We start from the raw sequence: 16,716 nt of genomic DNA, 5'->3' as shown, positions 1-16,716 counted from the left end.
GAGAGAGAGTTAGCTTTAGCAGTGCGGAGCGCCTCCGTGATACAGAGGAGAGCAGTCTCAGTTGAATGACTAGTCTTGAAACCTGACTGATTTGGATCAAGAAGGTCATTCAGAGAGAGATAGCGGGAGAGCTGGCCAAGGACGGCACGTTCAAGAGTTTTGGAGAGAAAAGAAAGAAGGGATACTGGTCTGTAATTGTTGACATCGGAGGGATCGAGTGTAGGTTTTTTCAGAAGGGGTGCAACTCTCGCTCTCTTGAAGACGGAAGGGACGTAGCCAGCGGTCAGGGATGAGTTGATGAGCGAGGTGAGGTAAGGGAGAAGGTCTCCGGAAATGGTCTGGAGAAGAGAGGAGGGGATAGGGTCAAGCGGGCAGGTTGTTGGGCGGCCGGCCGTCACAAGACGCGAGATTTCATCTGGAGAGAGAGGGGAGAAAGAGGTCAGAGCACAGGGTAGGGCAATGTGAGCAGAACCAGCGGTGTCGTTTGACTTAGCAAACGAGGATCGGATGTCGTCGACCTTCTTTTCAAATGGTTGACGAAGTCATCTGCAGAGAGGGAGGAGGTGGGGGGAGGATTCAGGAGGGAGGAGAAGGTGGCAAAGAGCTTCCTAGGGTTAGAGGCAGATGCTTGGAATTTAGAGTGGTAGAAAGTGGCTTTAGCAGCAGAGACAGAGGAGGACAATGTAGAGAGGAGGGAGTGAAAGGATGCCAGGTCCGCAGGGAGGCGAGTTTTCCTCCATTTCCGCTCGGCTGCCCGGAGCCCTGTTCTGTGAGCTCGCAATGAGTCATCGAGCCACGGAGCGGGAGGGGAGGACCGAGCCGGCCTGGAGGATAGGGGACATAGAGAGTCAAAGGATGCAGAGAGGGAGGAGAGGAGGGTTGAGGAGGCAGAATCAGGAGATAGGTTGGAGAAGGTTTGAGCAGAGGGAAGAGATGATAGGATGGAAGAGGAGAGAGTAGCGGGGGAGAGAGCGAAGGTTGGGACGGCGCGATACCATCCGAGTAGGGGCAGTGTGGGAGGTGTTGGATGAGAGCGAGAGGGAAAAGGATACAAGGTAGTGGTCGGAGACTTGGAGGGGAGTTGCAATGAGGTTAGTGGAAGAACAGCATCTAGTAAAGATGAGGTCGAGCGTATTGCCTGCCTTGTGAGTAGGGGGGGAAGGTGAGAGGGTGAGGTCAAAAGAGGAGAGGAGTGGAAAGAAGGAGGCAGAGAGGAATGAGTCAAAGGTAGACGTGGGGAGGTTAAAGTCGCCCAGAACTGTGAGAGGTGAGCCGTCCTCAGGAAAGGAGCTTATCAAGGCATCAAGCTCATTGATGAACTCTCCGAGGGAACCTGGAGGGCGATAAATGATAAGGATGTTAAGCTTGAAAGGGCTGGTAACTGTGACAGCATGGAATTCAAAGGAGGCGATAGACAGATGGGTAAGGGGAGAAAGAGAGAATGACTGTCATGTTTTGTCATAGATTGTCATGTCTTGCTGGTCTTATTAGGTTCTTTCCCTCTTTCTATCCCTCTCTCCCCCCTCCCTCTCTCCCTCTCTCTCTCTCTCTCTCTATCGTTCCGTTCCTGCTCCCAGCTGTTCCTCATTCTCCTAACTACCTCATTTATTAAGGGTTAATGCCATATTGGTCAACGTAGGTTTGCACGGATCGGAAGGACCTTAGAACATACCCGAGGTCAGACCAGGCCCACCCTAACGGTTCCTCCCACTGTCACCCAAAAGCAAATGACATTGAGGAGCCAGGCTGTTTTGGTTCTGCTTTTCAAGGTCACTGCATCAAGGCTGACTCACAGTTCGGCGGTGATCCTCAGTTAGACTAGCTTTGAGTCTGGAACTATGGTGATTGCAATTTTTGTTGAGTTCAGAATACCATTTGGTGATGGTCCCTCTCCGTTTAAACATATTGCAAATATTTACAAGTCAACTGGCAAAGTCATTGTTATCGATCAAATTAGATCTGGTTTGGCTTCCAAACTGATACCAATTGACACTAAACCTAATTTTTCCAACTCATCTAGGAATACAACTATCATATATGCCGATATGGCCCATAATCCACAGCGCCTTAGTTTAAACATAATAAAAACATAAAACACATAGCCATGCCGAAGGCGGGTCCAGTTCGACATAATGTGAAGGCCTATGTGAGGCGACTCGAATCCCGAAGTTCGCTCGATAGGTCCCCGTGCCCGGAAAGCAAACCCTAATTGGTGCTGAAAATCCACTTTTTCCCATGCCTTGCTATGGGGTCCTTTGAATGAGCTATCTGGACCGAACGTTGGGGTCCGTCTCTATGGCCGAGCTGGCTCTAATGCACCTAGTCTTGTGTCTCTGGACTTTTCTAAATGTCGCCATTCTCGTAATGGTCAAAATGAATTGAAGTCATTGCAAATGTACAGGCTATTTTCTCGGTCCGAGAACCTTCTAGAGCCACCTAACTCACCACGCACTATCGAATCCGAGGTCTGAAACAGGTTTCTAAAGTTTTGGAACTTTAGGTCTGACGGTTCTTTTTTAGCTCGAACAAAGCCAATCTATTGGAGGCACTGTCTTACAAACCCCAATATCGTCCTCCTTCCAAGTTGTGTGTCTGTGTGATTTAGTTTCCCTTTGAAATTTTATGGGAAAATGACTGATTACAGTTATGGGGGTTGCCTAATCACACATATGAAGTTTTGGACAGATCTGACTTTTTAACCTCGAAACAGCCCCTGAGACACCAATTAAGGTACTTCTGGCTGCCACAGGAAGTTATAAGTCAACACATATCCTCACTGGGCCATGCTTTAAGAACTTGAGTTTTAGGTCTCCTGACTGTTAAGAATTGACTGATTTACACGGGCTGAATGCACCATGTCTAACAAACTGCAGGCAGGTAATGGAAAGCACTTTTAGGGTGATTTTTAACCAATTCTTCCTGGTTGGTCCAGAAGCTTAGAACTCAACACTAGGTAGACCTCATACTGGCCTGATGGACTGTTTACCAAAGACAGTGTCCATACGGCATCCGACAACCCACATAGATCCTCAGGTTGAATTTAGGGTAAAGGCAATGTATTCCTATGGCGAGAGTAAAGTCAATGGCAACCTCTTGAAGTAAACACCTTCTTTTTAACTATTGTTGAGTTAATGCCACACGGTCAACGTTAGGCTGCATCGGATCGGAAGGATTCCGAAGCAACGTACCTGAGGTCGCATTGTGCTCACCCTGATCGGTTCCTCCCCCACTGTCACCCAAGAGCAAATGACGTTGAGGGTGACGGCTGCATTTTGGGCCTGACTTTCTACTGGTTTGTCGCGCTTAGACCGAATCAGCTGAGCCACGGCCGGGCCGGGATATCTCATGAACCCTGCACGGCTCGAGAGATGGCTGTGCCTACGCCATCGCCCGCTCTCTGTGTCTTCCTGGAGAACCCGACCCCTTCACTCCATCCTGCTGGGCTGTAAAGCGAGTGGAGATGATTCTTCTTGGCATCTGCAAGGGGGGAGAAATGACTCGACTTTACAGCTCAAGAGGGTGACCTAGTCACACACATATGCAGTTTCGAAAAGATCTGACCTTTTAACCCATGGAAACTGCCATCAGACACCATTAAAGCGCACCTCCGGTTGGCATACATGGAAGCTATGCAACAAACTCATATCATGACTGGGGCAGTGCCTTCACAGAATCCTGAGTTTTAAGCCTCTTACGCCAAGAACCGGAGCTATTTGTTCGAGGGCCTTGAGTGAGAGTGAAAGTTATTTCGGGAAAAATCATAGAAAATCACAGAAATCTCGCGTGAGCTCCGCAGCACACTTTAAAAAAGATCTGTGCGAACACCCTGCAAACTGGATCTCTAACCGCCGGAAAAAACACCTATCCATGAATCACCACTCAAGGTGTGTCGCTGCACCATTTCTCTCAAACAGACGGCAGTAGATAAATGGCTGCCTTCTTTTACTGACACCGGAGGGCTCCTTTGATCTTGATGGAAGTGGAGGCGCGACTCTCTCATTTTCATTCTGGGACCTTTAATCCCAGAGATAAATGGCCATAACTCCTGGAAAAAACCGCTGAGGCCCAGGACGTCGTATCTTGTTCAAGTGGCCAGTTCATCATGCCGCCCTCCCACGCCACCGAAGTTTCGCTCCGAAATATTTTCAGTTTTCGGTATATGGCGCCCGTCGTGAATCGTGATGAGCTATTGTCCTAACAGGCAAAACATGATTTGCTTATGCCCTCTTGTGGAACTCTCCGGACATCTGGAAAATGACCTCAAATCTTATTATTTTTGTAAAACGGAAACCTAATGGCCCCAAGACACGTTCATTTGATGACTTTCTCCAGTAGGTCCCGCCTCTTGCCGCCGGCCCGGGACGCTGTCTGCGAACTTTACATGGACCATTTTTGACGTACTGCCCAGTAAGGGACCGCACATTGGGCAATATGGACTTTCTCACTCAACCATACAGGTGCTGCCGAATCTTCCCTTGGGTATGTAAGGAAGTCGACAAGCCGGGTCCCGTAACTCGGGCATAGGGGATTGGCCTCTGGGCGGGGGCTGGCTCCGCCGGGCTGGGGTGCGGCGGGCTGGGCTCGAGCCGCGGCTGGGGCAGCAGTTGCCCGCCTCCTCTCCTGCCACTGCTGGAAGCTCACAGTGGCCCACCCCGTGGGCTCTGCTTGTGGTCTCGCAAGGGGCTGTTACGGGGGTTTATTGGGGTGGTGTCCGTCGGCGTCCCGAAGGTGGATCGGGGTGGGGTCTGGCTGGTGGTTGGCAGCGGCGACGGACGCGCGTCCGGCCCTTCTCTCGCATCTCCCCAGCCACGGTGCTCGCGTGGCCCTGCGTACGCCGGGCCTCCGGCGGGTTGCCCCGGGCGCGGTAGCAGCTGACTTTAGAACTGGTGCGGACCAGGGAATCCGACTGTTTAATTAAAACAAAGCATCGCGACGGCCTCGAGGTGGTGATGACGCCGATGTGATTTCTGCCCTGCAGTGCCTGAATGTCAAAGCAAGAAATCCACGTAGCCGGCAAACCACGCGGGAGAACTACGACTCTTGTTGCAGCGCCAAATGCCTCACATTCACTCAGTGACGCCGCACGAAATGGATTAAACGAGATTCTAATCGTCCCACTTATTTCATCTGTCAAACTTGCAACGCAGGTGTCCTAAGAAGCAGCTCAGGAGGACAGAAACCTCCCGTGGAGCAGAAGGGCAAAAGTTTCGCTTGATCTTGATTTTCAGTATGAATACAGACCGTGAAAGCAGGACTCCGCGATCCTTCTGACTTTTGGGTTTTAAGCAGGAGGTGTCAGAAAAGTTACCACAGGGATAACTGGCTTGTGGCCCAGCGTTCATAGCGGCGTCGCTTTTGATCCTTCGATGTCGGCTCTTCCTATCATTGTGAAGCAGAATTCACCAAGCGTTGGATTGTTCACCCACTAATAGGGAACGTGAGCTGGGTTTAGACCGTGGAGACAGGTTAGTTTTACCCTACTGATGATGTGTTGTTGCAATAGTAATCCTGCTCAGTACCAGAGGAACCCAGGTTCAGACATTTGGTGTATGTGCTTGGCTGAGAGCCAATGGTGCGGCTACCATCTGTGGGATTATGACTGAACGCCTCTAAGTCAGAATCCCCCTAAACGTAATGATACCGTAGCGCCGTGATAGCCTGCCTCTTTGGCAGGTGAGTAGAGCCGTTCGTGACAGGGTCGGGTGCGGCCGAATGAGTTGCCGCCTCTCCTGATTCGCACCGCATGTTTGTGGAGAACATGGTGCTAAATCACTCGTGAGACGACCTGATTCTGGGTCAGGGTTTTCGTGCGTAGCAGAAACAGGCTCACTCGCTGCATCTGTGAAAGTCAGCCCTCGATCCACCTTTTGTCGGACGGAAGGCGTCTTCCTCCACCTCCTCTTCACTACAAAAATGGGTTACCAGGTGCACATAGAAGCGCCATGACACAGAGTCTGATTAGCCCAAAAGAGAGTGGGCAATCGGACTAAGGAAGGTGGGTACCATGCGTAAAGTACCACCGGCACTTGGTAACATAAATGCCCAAGACCAGAGTGTGCAAGAGAGAGGGGCACTAAGGAAGGTGGGTACCATGCGTAAAAGTACCACGGCACTTGGTAACATAAATGCCCAAGAGAGAGTGTGCAATCGGACTAAGGAAGGTGGGTACCATGCGTGAGAGTGGGCAAATACCACCGGCACTTGGTAACATAAATGCCCAAGAGAGAGTGTGCAACCCAGAGTCTGATAGCCCAAAAAGAGAGGGGCAATCGGACTAAGGAAGGTGGGTAACCAGGGGCAGAAGAGTACCACCGCCCAGTGTGGACTTATGTTCTGGGTGGAAAGCGGCCGGGTGACCAGGTGCACATGGGCCGTTTTGGGTCACCAGGTGCACGGTTCATTTTGGGTGACCAGGTGCACGACGACCGTTTTGGGTCACCAGGTGCACTGCGTTCATTTTGGGTCACCAGGTGCACGCGGTTCGTAACGGCGCGGCTATCTGCTTTATAGTCCGAGGAAGGGTGCTTAAGTGTGGGTGCCCTGGTTCACCTGGTGTGCGGGTTGTGGAGGTGGGGGGTCCCTGCTGGGTCATCCCCGGAAATAGAGTGATGTTTCCCGGTGGTGAGTAAGGAGGTCCATAGCAATAAGCCTGGAGGTCCAGTAGCCTCAAGGGGACCATAGCTCCAGGGGATAAGTTTACTCTACATCCCCGGAAATAGAGTGATGTTACCCGGGGTGGTGAGTAAGCCTACAAGCCTGGAGGTCCATAGCTCCAGGGTGGTGCTCTACCTCATCCCCGGAAATAGAGAGTGTTGTTACCCGGGTGGTGAGTGAGGGCCTAACTGCTGTATGTGTACTCTCATGCCCAGAGAGAGAGGCCTGTTCCTGGATAGGAGTGAGGGCCTTAGGTCTGAAGGTCCAGTTCCACTGTCCTTATGGGGGTGTGAGCAGTCAGCCCCCGCAGGAGCAAGCTGGGGCTGCTCTTGTCCCCTTTTTTGGCCCATTCTAAATCACCAGGTCTGTGAGTTGGACTTAGTGTAATTTCTGAAATTTTATTTGTTAGGTTCCTACTTTAAAACACCTTTGCGAGGTGACCACTTTTTAAATGAGAGATTACTGGGTTACCAGGCAAGTGGCTATTTATTTTCCGGCCCAGCCTAGTTATTTTTAAAAGATAGCTTAACCATACTTCCCGAGGCTAGAATCATATATTTCTGTTTATATCCTTCTTCTCTGTGGGTTAACAAGTAGAAAGTATGTAAAAACAAAATGCCCTGGTAGGAACCTATGTTTCCAGTGCTAACTTTTACCCAATCAATTTTAGAAAATGATTAAAATATTCGAGGGGCTAGGGGGTCCCATATTTCAAAATATACTCCTCTCTCATAATGGTAATAAGTAGAGCATGTAAAAACAAATGCCTGGTAGGAACCTATGCTTCCAGCAACATGCAATCAAAATTCAAAAACTATAAACACAATTTTCTATTAAAATTTCTTCTTTTTTAATGACATGAAATGCCCGTCTATGTACAGCCCCTTTTGCTTGGAAAACCATCCAGATTGGACATGTACTTTTTTGATTTATTCACGTTTTTATGTTTTGGGATGTAGCCTAAAGATGGCGGCCAATAGTTGGGTCAATAAGGCCTTGAGGCCAGATAGAGGCATACAAACTAGTTAGGCTGTTTGTACTTTATGCCTGCATGTCCCTTCATCCCATGAGAGTAAAACCTTAATGCCTCTTGTTTCATCTCATTCCCTGAAAATGTCATATTTACTGGTTAGGTCAAATGAGGCCTTGCATCATTTTGTGACCTCTGCTGCCCAGATAGAGGCATACAAAACTGGTTAGGGCTGTATGTACTTTATGCCTGTATGTCCCTTCATCCCATGAGAGAGAGTCAAACCTTAATGCCCTTTGCTCATCTCATTCCCTGAAAATGTCATATTTACTGGTTAGGTCAAATGAGGCCTTGCATCATTTTTGTGACCTCTGCTGCCCAGATAGAGGCATACAAACTGGTTAGGGCTGTATGTACTTTATGCCTGTATGTCCCTTCATCCCATGAGAGAGAGTCAAACCTTTAATGCCTCTTTGTTTCATCTCATTCCTGAAAATGTCATGTCAACCGGTTAGTTCAAATAAGCCCTTAATGTCAGGGCAGTGGCTTTTTGTCCCAGGCCAGGGCAGTGGCTTTTTGTCCCAGGCCAGGGCAGTGGCTTTCTGCCTATGAGCCTATGGGCCTCTATAGGTCTTTTTGTGTTACCAGGCCCTGTGGAATTTTTCTTTTTTACCTAGGCCTGGCACCTAACACTCCTGACCCATTGATTGTGAGTCAAGCACCCTAACCATTAAGCCAACCACCCTTCCGTGATTAAAGAGACAACGAGGTGAGCTTTATGGTCAATTTCTCCTTCCCCGTCCAATTAGTCCCATATTATCTACACAGGTGGGCCAGGGTTAGGTTAGGTTAGGGCTAGGGTTAGGGTTAGGGTTAGGGTTAGGGTTAGGTTAGGTTAAGGTTAAGGTTAGGGTTAGGGCTAGGGGTTAGGGTTAGGGTTAGGGTTTAGGTTTAGAAAAAATTGCCCTTCAAGAGGACCATATACACGGCACCTGTTCTCTAATTCTATTGCTCCTAAGGATACATAATTTGTTATACGGAACTTGGTTTGAATTCCAGTCAGAATCTAGGTCCAGGTTCAGGATTAGGATTAGAGCTTGAAGTGAGGTTAAAAATCAGGATTATGTTCAGGTCAGGATTGGATCTGGAGGTTATTGTCAGGGCTGAGGTTAGATTCAGGATCAGGGGTTAAGGTTAGGACTAGTGGGGATTGCTGGTGTTAAGGTTGAGGTTAAGGTCAGGGTTAGGGTCAGGGTTCTAGTCAAAATTGGCTTTAGGATTAGGCTTCTATGATTGGGGTTAAGGTTAGAGCTAGGATGGGGATTGCTACAGTAAGGGTGAGGTTAAGTTCAGGGTTAGGGTTAGGTTATAGTCAGAATTAAAATGAGGTTTAAGCTTATTAAGATAGACTTAAGGTTGAGATTTGTGGGTTAGGGTTAGGTTAGGTTAGGTTCTAGTCAAAATTCAGTTTTAGGATTAGGCTTATATGATTGGCCAGGCTAGGCCAGGCCAGGATGGGGCCAGGCTACAGGCCAGGCCAGGAGGCTAGGTCAGGCCAGGGCCAGGGCCAGGCCAGGCCAGAATTAAATGAGGTTTTAAGCTTATTAAAAGGCCAGGGCCAGATTTGGGCCAGGCCAGGCCAGGCCAGGCCAGGCCAGGCCAGGCCAGGCCAGGGCCAGGTTGGCCAGGCCAGGCCAGGCTCAGGCCAGGCCAGGCCAGGCCAGGCCAGGCCAGGCCAGGCCAGGCCAGGCCAGGTTAGGTTAGGGCCAGGAAAAAAATTGCCCTTCAAGAGGACCATATATGCACGGGCACCTGTTCTCTAATTCTATTGCCAGGATACATAATTTGTTATACGGGCCACAGGGTTTGAATTCAAGTCAGAATCTAGGTCCAGGTTCAGGATTAGGGACAGGCCAAGTGAGGTTAAAAATCAGGATTATGTTCAGGGTCAGGATTGGATCTGGCCAGGCCATTGTCAGGCCTGAGGTTAGATTCAGGCCAGGGCCAGGTTAGACTAGGGTGGGGATTGCCAGGCCAGGCTGAGGTTAGGCCAGGCCAGGCCAGGCCCCAGGCCAAAATCTGGTTTGAGGCCAGGTCTAGGCTTGAGGCCAGGCCAGGCCAGGCCAGGCCAGGCCAGGCCAGGCCAGGCCAGGGCCAGGCCAGGCCAGGCCAGGCCAGGCCAGGCCAGGCCAGGGCCAGGGCCAGGCCAGGGCCAGGCCAGGGCCAGGGCCAGGGCCAGGCTCAGGCCAGGCCAGGCCAGGCCAGGTCAGGCCAGGCCAGGGCCAGATGGCCAGGGCCAGGGCCAGGGCCAGGCCAGGGCCAGGCCAGGCCAGGCCAGGCCAGGCCAGCTCAGGCCAGGCCAGGGCCAGGCCAGGCCAGGCCAGGCCAGGCCAGGCCAGGCCAGGCCAGGCCAGGCCAGGGCCAGGCCAGGCCAGGCCAGGCTCAGGCCAGGCCAGGCCAGGCCAGGGCCAGGCCAGGCCAGGCCAGGCCAGGCCAGGGCCAGGCCAGGGCCAGGCCAGGCCAGGCCAGGCCAGGGCCAGGGCCAGGCCAGGCCAGGGCCAGGCCAGGCCAGGCCAGGCCAGGGCCAGGCCAGGCCAGGCCAGGCCAGGCCAGGGCCAGGCCAGGGGCCAGGCCAGGCCAGGCCAGGCCAGGCCAGGCCAGGCCAGGCCAGGCCAGGGCCAGGCCAGGCCAGGCCAGGCCAGGGCCAGGGCCAGGGCCAGGCCAGGCCAGGCCAGGGCCAGGCCAGGCCAGGCCAGGGGCCAGGGCCAGGCCAGGCCAGGCCAGCTCAGGCCAGGCCAGGCCAGGCCAGGCCAGGCCAGGGCCAGGCCAGGCCAGGCCAGGGCCAGGCCAGGCCAGGCCAGGCCAGGCCAGGCCAGGCCAGGCCAGGCCAGGCCAGGCCAGGCCAGCCAGGCCAGGCCAGGCCAGGCCAGGCCAGGGGCCAGGCCAGGCCTCAGGCCAGGCCAGGGCCAGGCCAGGCCAGGCCAGGCCAGGCCAGGCCAGGGCCAGGCCAGGCCAGGCTCAGGCCAGGCCAGGCCAGAGGGGCTCAGCTAGGCCAGGCCAGGCCAGGCCAGGCCAGGCCAGGCCAGGCCAGGCCAGGCTCAGGCCAGGGCCAGGCCAGCTCAGGCCAGCCAGGCCAGGCCAGGCCAGGCCAGGCCAGGGCCAGGCATTGTACAGTGCTCAGGCCAGGCCAGGCCAGGCCAGGCCTGAGCTCAGTAACAGGCCAGGGCCAGGCCAGGCCAGGCCATGGCCAGGCCAGGCCAGGCTGAGGGCCAGGCCAGGCCAGGCCAGGCCAGGCCAGGCCAGGCCAGGCCAGGCCAGGCCAGGCCAGGCCAGGCCAGGCCAGGCCAGGCCAGGCCAGGCCAGGCCAGGCCAGGCCAGGCCAGGCCAGGCCAGGCCAGGGCCAGGCCAGGCCAGGCCAGGCTCAGGCCAGGCCAGGCCAGGCCAGGCCAGGCCAGGCCAGGCCAGGCCAGGCCAGGCCAGGCCAGGCCAGGCCAGGCCAGGCCAGGCCAGGCCAGGGCCAGGCCAGGCCAGGCCAGGCCAGGCCAGGCCAGGCCAGGCCAGGCCAGGCCAGGCCAGGCCAGGCCAGGCCAGGCCAGGCCAGGCCAGGCCAGGCCAGGCCAGGCCAGGCCAGGCCAGGCCAGGCCAGGCCAGGCCAGGCCAGGCCAGGCCAGGCCAGGCCAGGCCAGGCCAGGCCAGGCCAGGCCAGGCCAGGCCAGGGCCAGGCCAGGCCAGGCCAGGCCAGGCCAGGCCAGGCCAGGCCAGGCCAGGCCAGGCCAGGCCAGGCCAGGCCAGGCCAGGCCAGGCCAGGCCAGGCCAGGCCAGGCCAGGCCAGGCCAGGCCAGGCCAGGCCAGGCCAGGCCAGGCCAGGCCAGGCCAGGCCAGGCCAGGCCAGGCCAGGCCAGGCCAGGCCAGGCCAGGCCAGGCCAGGCCAGGCCAGGCCAGGCCAGGCCAGGCCAGGCCAGGCCAGGCCAGGCCAGGCCAGGCCAGGGCCAGGCCAGGCCAGGCCAGGCCAGGCCAGGCCAGGCCAGGCCAGGCCAGGCCAGGCCAGGCCAGGGCCAGGCCAGGCCAGGCCAGGCCAGGCCAGGCCAGGCCAGGCCAGGCCAGGCCAGGCCAGGCCAGGCCAGGCCAGGCCAGGCCAGGCCAGGCCAGGCCAGGCCAGGCCAGGCCAGGCCAGGCCAGGGCCAGGCCAGGCCAGGCCAGGCCAGGCCAGGCCAGGCCAGGCCAGGCCAGGCCAGGCCAGGCCAGGCCAGGCCAGGCCAGGCCAGGCCAGGCCAGGCCAGGCCAGGCCAGGCCAGGCCAGGCCAGGCCAGGCCAGGCCAGGCCAGGCCAGGCCAGGCCAGGCCAGGCCAGGCCAGGCCAGGCCAGGCCAGGCCAGGCCAGGCCAGGCCAGGCCAGGCCAGGCCAGGCCAGGCCAGGCCAGGCCAGGGCCAGGCCAGGCCAGGCCAGGCCAGGCCAGGCCAGGCCAGGCCAGGCCAGGCCAGGCCAGGCCAGGCCAGGGCCAGGCCAGGCCAGGCCAGGCCAGGCCAGGCCAGGCCAGGCCAGGCCAGGCCAGGCCAGGCCAGGCCAGGCCAGGCCAGGCCAGGCCAGGCCAGGCCAGGCCAGGCCAGGCCAGGCCAGGCCAGGCCAGGCCAGGCCAGGCCAGGCCAGGCCAGGCCAGGCCAGGCCAGGCCAGGCCAGGCCAGGCCAGGCCAGGCCAGGCCAGGCCAGGCCAGGCCAGGCCAGGCCAGGCCAGGCCAGGCCAGGCCAGGCCAGGCCAGGCCAGGCCAGGCCAGGCCAGGCCAGGCCAGGCCAGGCCAGGCCAGGCCAGGCCAGGCCAGGCCAGGCCAGGCCAGGCCAGGCCAGGCCAGGCCAGGCCAGGCCAGGCCAGGCCAGGCCAGGGCCAGGCCAGGCCAGGCCAGGCCAGGCCAGGCCAGGCCAGGCCAGGCCAGGCCAGGCCAGGCCAGGCCAGGCCAGGCCAGGCCAGGCCAGGCCAGGCTCAGGCCAGGCCAGGCCAGGCCAGGCCAGGCCAGGCCAGGCCAGGCCAGGCCAGGCCAGGCCAGGCCAGGCCAGGCCAGGCCAGGCCAGGCCAGGCCAGGCCAGGCCAGGCCAGGCCAGGCCAGGCCAGGCCAGGCCAGGCCAGGCCAGGCCAGGCCAGGCCAGGCCAGGCCAGGCCAGGCCAGGCCAGGCCAGGCCAGGCCAGGCCAGGCCAGGCCAGGCCAGGCCAGGCCAGGCCAGGCCAGGCCAGGCCAGGCCAGGCCAGGCCAGGCCAGGCCAGGCCAGGCCAGGCCAGGCCAGGCCAGGCCAGGCCAGGCCAGGCCAGGCCAGGCCAGGCCAGGCCAGGGCCAGGCCAGGCCAGGCCAGGCCAGGCCAGGCCAGGCCAGGCCAGGCCAGGCCAGGCCAGGCCAGGCCAGGCCAGGCCAGGCCAGGCCAGGCCAGGGCCAGGCCAGGCCAGGCCAGGCCAGGCCAGGCCAGGCCAGGCCAGGCCAGGCCAGGCCAGGCCAGGCCAGGCCAGGCCAGGCCAGGCCAGGCCAGGGCCAGGCCAGGCCAGGCCAGGCCAGGCCAGGCCAGGCCAGGCCAGGCCAGGCCAGGCCAGGCCAGGCCAGGCCAGGCCAGGCCAGGCCAGGCCAGGCCAGGCCAGGCCAGGCCAGGCCAGGCCAGGCCAGGCCAGGCCAGGCCAGGCCAGGCCAGGCCAGGCCAGGCCAGGCCAGGCCAGGCCAGGCCAGGCCAGGCCAGGCCAGGGCCAGGCCAGGCCAGGCCAGGGCCAGGCCAGGCCAGGCCAGGCCAGGCCAGGCCAGGCCAGGCCAGGCCAGGCCAGGCCAGGCCAGGCCAGGCCAGGCCAGGCCAGGCCAGGCCAGGCCAGGCCAGGCCAGGCCAGGCCAGGCCAGGCCAGGCCAGGCCAGGCCAGGCCAGGCCAGGCCAGGCCAGGCCAGGCCAGGCCAGGCCAGGGCCAGGCCAGGCCAGGCCAGGCCAGGCCAGGCCAGGCCAGGCCAGGCCAGGCCAGGCCAGGCCAGGCCAGGCCAGGCCAGGCCAGGCCAGGCCAGGCCAGGCCAGGGCCAGGCCAGGCCAGGCCAGGCCAGGCCAGGCCAGGCCAGGCCAGGCCAGGCCAGGCCAGGCCAGGCCAGGCCAGGCCAGGCCAGGCCAGGCCAGGCCAGGCCAGGCCAGGCCAGGCCAGGCCAGGCCAGGCCAGGCCAGGCCAGGCCAGGCCAGGCCAGGCCAGGCCAGGCCAGGCCAGGCCAGGCCAGGCCAGGCCAGGCCAGGCCAGGCCAGGCCAGGCCAGGCCAGGCCAGGCCAGGCCAGGCCAGGCCAGGCCAGGCCAGGGCCAGGCCAGGCCAGGCCAGGCCAGGCCAGGCCAGGCCAGGCCAGGCCAGGCCAGGCCAGGCCAGGCCAGGCCAGGCCAGGCCAGGCCAGGCCAGGCCAGGCCAGGCCAGGCCAGGCCAGGCCAGGCCAGGCCAGGCCAGGCCAGGCCAGGCCAGGCCAGGCCAGGCCAGGCCAGGCCAGGCCAGGCCAGGCCAGGCCAGGCCAGGCCAGGCCAGGCCAGGCCAGGCCAGGCCAGGCCAGGCCAGGCCAGGCCAGGCCAGGCCAGGCCAGGCCAGGCCAGGCCAGGCCAGGCCAGGGCCAGGCCAGGCCAGGCCAGGCCAGGCCAGGCCAGGCCAGGCCAGGCCAGGCCAGGCCAGGCCAGGCCAGGCCAGGCCAGGCCAGGCCAGGCCAGGCCAGGCCAGGCCAGGCCAGGCCAGGCCAGGCCAGGCCAGGCCAGGCCAGGCCAGGCCAGGCCAGGCCAGGCCAGGCCAGGCCAGGCCAGGCCAGGCCAGGCCAGGGCCAGGCCAGGCCAGGCCAGGCCAGGCCAGGCCAGGCCAGGCCAGGCCAGGCCAGGCCAGGCCAGGCCAGGCCAGGCCAGGCCAGGCCAGGCCAGGCCAGGCCAGGCCAGGCCAGGCCAGGCCAGGCCAGGCCAGGCCAGGCCAGGCCAGGCCAGGCCAGGCCAGGCCAGGCCAGGCCAGGCCAGGCCAGGCCAGGCCAGGCCAGGCCAGGCCAGGCCAGGCCAGGCCAGGCCAGGCCAGGCCAGGCCAGGCCAGGCCAGGCCAGGCCAGGCCAGGCCAGGCCAGGCCAGGCCAGGCCAGGCCAGGCCAGGCCAGGCCAGGCCAGGCCAGGCCAGGCCAGGCCAGGCCAGGCCAGGCCAGGCCAGGCCAGGCCAGGCCAGGCCAGGCCAGGCCAGGCCAGGCCAGGCCAGGCCAGGCCAGGCCAGGCCAGGCCAGGCCAGGCCAGGCCAGGCCAGGCCAGGCCAGGCCAGGCCAGGCCAGGGCCAGGCCAGGCCAGGCCAGGCCAGGCCAGGCCAGGCCAGGCCAGGCCAGGCCAGGCCAGGCCAGGCCAGGCCAGGCCAGGCCAGGCCAGGCCAGGCCAGGCCAGGCCAGGCCAGGCCAGGCCAGGCCAGGCCAGGCCAGGCCAGGCCAGGCCAGGCCAGGCCAGGCCAGGCCAGGCCAGGCCAGGCCAGGCCAGGCCAGGCCAGGCCAGGCCAGGCCAGGCCAGGCCAGGCCAGGCCAGGCCAGGCCAGGCCAGGCCAGGCCAGGCCAGGCCAGGCCAGGCCAGGCCAGGCCAGGCCAGGCCAGGCCAGGCCAGGCCAGGCCAGGCCAGGCCAGGCCAGGCCAGGCCAGGCCAGGCCAGGCCAGGCCAGGCCAGGCCAGGCCAGGCCAGGCCAGGCCAGGCCAGGCCAGGCCAGGCCAGGCCAGGCCAGGCCAGGCCAGGCCAGGCCAGGCCAGGCCAGGCCAGGCCAGGCCAGGCCAGGCCAGGCCAGGCCAGGCCAGGCCAGGGCCAGGCCAGGCCAGGCCAGGCCAGGCCAGGCCAGGCCAGGCCAGGCCAGGCCAGGCCAGGCCAGGCCAGGCCAGGCCAGGCCAGGCCAGGCCAGGCCAGGCCAGGCCAGGCCAGGCCAGGCCAGGCCAGGCCAGGCCAGGCCAGGCCAGGCCAGGCCAGGCCAGGCCAGGCCAGGCCAGGCCAGGCCAGGCCAGGCCAGGCCAGGCCAGGCCAGGCCAGGCCAGGCCAGGCCAGGCCAGGCCAGGCCAGGCCAGGCCAGGCCAGGCCAGGCCAGGCCAGGCCAGGCCAGGCCAGGCCAGGCCAGGCCAGGCCAGGCCAGGCCAGGCCAGGCCAGGCCAGGCCAGGCCAGGCCAGGCCAGGCCAGGCCAGGCCAGGCCAGGCCAGGCCAGGCCAGGCCAGGCCAGGCCAGGCCAGGCCAGGCCAGGCCAGGCCAGGCCAGGCCAGGGCCAGGCCAGGCCAGGCCAGGCCAGGCCAGGCCAGGCCAGGCCAGGCCAGGCCAGGCCAGGCCAGGCCAGGCCAGGCCAGGCCAGGCCAGGCCAGGCCAGGCCAGGCCAGGCCAGGCCAGGCCAGGCCAGGCCAGGCCAGGCCAGGCCAGGCCAGGCCAGGCCAGGCCAGGCCAGGCCAGGCCAGGCCAGGCCAGGCCAGGCCAGGCCAGGCCAGGCCAGGCCAGGCCAGGCCAGGCCAGGCCAGGCCAGGCCAGGCCAGGCCAGGCCAGGCCAGGCCAGGCCAGGCCAGGCCAGGCCAGGCCAGGCCAGGCCAGGGCCAGGCCAGGCCAGGCCAGGCCAGGCCAGGGCCAGGCCAGGCCAGGCCAGGCCAGGCCAGGCCAGGCCAGGCCAGGCCAGGCCAGGCCAGGCCAGGCCAGGCCAGGCCAGGCCAGGCCAGGCCAGGCCAGGCCAGGCCAGGCCAGGCCAGGCCAGGGCCAGGCCAGGCCAGGCCAGGCCAGGCCAGGCCAGGCCAGGCCAGGCCAGGCCAGGCCAGGCCAGGCCAGGCCAGGCCAGGCCAGGCCAGGCCAGGCCAGGCCAGGCCAGGCCAGGCCAGGCCAGGCCAGGCCAGGCCAGGCCAGGCCAGGCCAGGCCAGGCCAGGCCAGGGCCAGGCCAGGCCAGGCCAGGCCAGGCCAGGCCAGGCCAGGCCAGGCCAGGCCAGGCCAGGCCAGGCCAGCCAGGCCAGGCCAGGCCAGGCCAGGCCAGGCCAGGCCAGGCCAGGCCAGGCCAGGCCAGGCCAGGCCAGGCCAGGCCAGGCCAGGCCAGGCCAGGCCAGGCCAGGCCAGGCCAGGCCAGGCCAGGCCAGGCCAGGGCCAGGCCAGGCCAGG

At 62.3% G+C, this 16,716-nt stretch overlaps 1 pseudogene; it reads right to left on the bottom strand.

The window, feature by feature from the left end:
- Positions 1-3,343: 3,343 nt before the first annotated feature.
- Positions 3,344-16,716, bottom strand: part of LOC123993831 — a 42,215-nt pseudogene continuing 28,842 nt past the window's right edge.

This window comes from Oncorhynchus gorbuscha, linkage group LG13, assembly GCF_021184085.1.
Source record: "Oncorhynchus gorbuscha isolate QuinsamMale2020 ecotype Even-year linkage group LG13, OgorEven_v1.0, whole genome shotgun sequence".
Classification (NCBI taxonomy): domain Eukaryota; kingdom Metazoa; phylum Chordata; class Actinopteri; order Salmoniformes; family Salmonidae; genus Oncorhynchus; species Oncorhynchus gorbuscha.
Note: the sequence above shows the minus strand (reverse complement) of the source record. Positions and strands in the feature narration are given on the sequence as shown.